The sequence below is a fragment of the Haliaeetus leucocephalus genome, unplaced genomic scaffold, assembly GCF_000737465.1.
Source record: "Haliaeetus leucocephalus isolate CR32 unplaced genomic scaffold, Haliaeetus_leucocephalus-4.0 Scaffold120, whole genome shotgun sequence".
NCBI lineage: Eukaryota > Metazoa > Chordata > Aves > Accipitriformes > Accipitridae > Haliaeetus > Haliaeetus leucocephalus.
The window spans coordinates 2,357,149-2,360,605 of NW_010972556.1; the positions used below are offsets into that span (position 1 = coordinate 2,357,149).

Below are 3,457 nucleotides of genomic sequence, written 5' to 3' on the forward strand. Positions count from 1 at the left end.
CTTGGCTGAGAAGTCCAAAGGCTGAAGTACAAATTCTTCCTTCATGTTTCCTTTGACATACTTCGCCTTCTCCAGTTGACAGCAGTGAAGTTTCCCTGAAAATGTACTTTCTAGGCCAGTTTTCCATTAATTTTTATTCCCATATATTCCAAAGTGAGAATTTTCTAGGGAGAACCTGAGCATCTGAACAACTACTTCATTCCTGTCAGCCTTTTTTTAACATTAAGACACAAGCTCTTTTACATTCAGTCACTTATTGTGTGTCTGCAACATCTGTAGCAGTGCAGGGAAGTGTACAAGAGCAGACAGTTTACCTTATGGCAAATTCCAAGACGGTATTTAAAGTTCAGATGAAATTCCAGCATTCAAAGTGGGAGGTTTAAGGAAAAAAAAGTCCCAGGCCTGTCAGTGAAAAGTTTAATTATGAACAAGATGACACACACATAGTAAAGCCCACAAAGGTAGGAACACCACTGTGAAAATACATTCCAATAAAATCTTAAAAGATTACTTTAATAATAAACCAGGCATTCCTGAGCAAGCCATCGCAAGATTAGCTACCACATTGCTTTGCTGCAAGCAGATTTTTCACAAACTGTTACTGAAACCACTTTCAAGGCATTCACTTAAGTTGATGTCTTCCGAAGGTCTCTGCACTTTGGTGTTTTTATTTCACACTACTACCCCAGTTTCCACCCGGACTGGAATCCCAGTGATCTTAATGACAGACTGTGGTTTGGGCAGAGTTAACATCCGGAAAATCGATAGAAAAACTCACTGAGGTGAAGGTTTCCAGCTGCAGCTTCAAGATAATTTTAGACCTGCTGAAAAAAGGCTTGTGTTTGGGAAGTGCTGAGGTTGATACTGTTCAGCACAACAAGCAGTTAACTTAAAACAAAAAAAGCCTTCGGTAGGGACTGAACCTATGCCAGCAATAGTAAGATCTGACACAACAAATTGAGAAAAAAAGTCATCATCCTGGAAAACAGCACTCTGTCTCTACTATAATCTTTTAATAGTCAGGCTTAAAGTCATAACAGCCATTTTCAATTTGATTCTGTTTTTACTGCAGAGAAATAAAAATCCTTTTTACTTTTCATAAAGTGTAAAGCATGCCCTTTAAGTCCTGCAGCACAGTAGAGACGAAATAACTGAATTCCTGTGGGGCTTTCTGCCTGGATTCCTCCTACGTTCAGAAGGCAATCCTATTACATATGTTTAATGTAACAGTTCTGAAATTTAACATTTAGCTTAACAGTGTGGGACATCAGGGGAGCTGTTCTGAGTTGAATTACAGAATAAAAAGTGCAGTCCTTCAAGGCTTGAGGCATTTTTTATTCTCTAAGAAAACTGTAATTTTTTCCAGTTAGTTATTAACCATTGATCAGTAAAAAAGTTTTTCCATGAGATTATTAGTGATGTCACAAATGCTGGTAGATAGTGAAGGACCTCTTGCCATTTCTGTAGTGGATATAATTTCATTGCACCTCAAAACGGCTCTTAAATTGCTCTTTATTGGCAAATGAAAAGCATTCTCATCTCTTCCAAATTCAACAACAAATAGTATAAATCATATTTGTAACCATTAGTACAACTAGTCAAGGTATTTCAATGAAATGTGCCTGGGTTTTGTGTTGGCCAAAGCACAAATGGTAATCCTGCTTATGCCAGCACCTAGCTGGGCTGCTTTATACAAGTTGCTTGTTACTGCACCATGTTTAAACTAGGCACAATGTCATCCTTCACGTTAGGCAGTCTGTGCAGCTCCCACAAAGCACACTGAGCAAAGTATTATTCTTTAAAATACGTACCGCACCAGGGCCAAGAAGCTCCAGTCCTGCTGGTAGGTGTCTAGCACAAGGTGTTCAAAACAATGTACAGTACAGTGCAAGCTGTACAAAACCAACATTGTCAAACATGAATAGAACAGTGTACCATGGAATTCAGATCTAATCCTGCAAATACTGACATAGCGTAGCCAGCAACCTGTTAACTGTAGCAAATGCCTTCTTACTTATGTGGCATGCACTTCCTTCCATGAACACTAGGCTAGTGCATAAAAATGCGTCTTTCTCGTCTTTTTGGTTAAAATTGGCACTTCTGAAGCAACAGATACAGGCAAGTGAGAGGCAACTATCAGCTTTTGGTCACCTCAGGTACAGGGCTCCTACCACTTTCGCTATTCCTAAAAACAGAGTACCACACCACATCAAGGCAAGTATTGTACCGTTTGGTAGCTTTGGATGTGAATGATGACCAAATGCATCCACCAGTTTTGAACCCTGAACTCCCCAGTGGTAAAATAATTTTGTATTAAATATTTCCCTCTTCCAAAACATTTAAAAATATCTATCAAATGTATTAAAACTGTAGGAAAAGTGTTGCTCTTTTTTTCTCTTTTTATATTGGGTATTGCTGTGGAGGGCAATGTCACAGTTTTGAACAGAAATATTTGCACTGTTTTGAGAAAATAAATCTTAGGCTAAGTTCACAGTCTTGAGGAAGATAAAAACGTTCTGCTACAAGGACAAGAATGCGATATTTCTTATCAGAGGCTCTTTCACACAAGTTGGATAACAGCTGTACTACGCTGGGAAGTAAAACACGATAGATGTTTAAATAAAGATGAGTGGGAAGTACAAAGATCAGGTCTGGATGTGACCTAGAAACGGAACTGCACTGTCCCAATGCTTTGGTTCAGCTAGCCACACTTTTTTATTCTTTTTTTTTTTTTGGGGGGGTGTATTCTGGGTTTGGTGATTTTGGAAAAACAACCAAAAAACCAAACAAAACAACCAACCAACCAACCAACCAAAAAAAAAAGCTGCTGGCTTGGACTTGGATTTTTTAACACCATCACCGCACCCACGTTTAAGCAGACGCATGAAGGGACCCCTTTTCTAGAAGGGCGTTTTGGGGCCGTTGCTGCCTAAGAAGCACAGATACCTGTGGCCCTGCGAACAGCGGGCGCCACGCGTTGCCGTGTCCCTGCAGGGTCCCCCCCAGTCTCCCCTCTCTCCGGGGGGCTCCGACCCCCTCCTGGCAAGGGTCCGTCCCGGGCCCCAGCTCCCTCCCTCCCCCGCAGCGGGGGCCGGAGCGGCGGCTCCCAAGGGGTTAAATTAAGCTTGTGAGCACCGACACGTTGAGGGGGTGTAGCTAAGTCCAGGCAGCAAAAACATCATAGCACATTCCTGGATAGTCGTCAGCTGCCAGTATCTGATTAAAACCGTGTCCCTCGCTGTGAGTGGCTAACTAATCGGAAGGCGAGAGCACAACGGGATATTTAACCGGGCCTCCGGTCCCGGCCCGAGTACTGGCTGCCGTCGTCGGACCATGCACGGAGCGGAACAGATCTAGCCCGTAAGTAGCTTTGCGAGCGGGGCCCGGCTCCTGCAGAGCCTGTGGCGGGCAAGAGGCTGTCACCGGGGGGAAGCGGCGGGGGGGGGGTTTTTGTGTG

The 3,457-nt window shown here is 43.0% G+C and overlaps 1 protein-coding gene across 1 annotated transcript in view; it reads left to right on the top strand.

The window, feature by feature from the left end:
* Nucleotides 1-3,327: 3,327 nt before the first annotated feature.
* Nucleotides 3,328-3,457, top strand: part of DAB2 (Dab, mitogen-responsive phosphoprotein, homolog 2 (Drosophila)) — a 25,493-nt gene continuing 25,363 nt past the window's right edge. The window contains exon 1 of the mRNA XM_010585809.1: nucleotides 3,328-3,360. The gene's annotated coding sequence lies outside the window, so the exon portion shown is untranslated. The remainder of the gene's footprint in view (nucleotides 3,361-3,457) is intronic.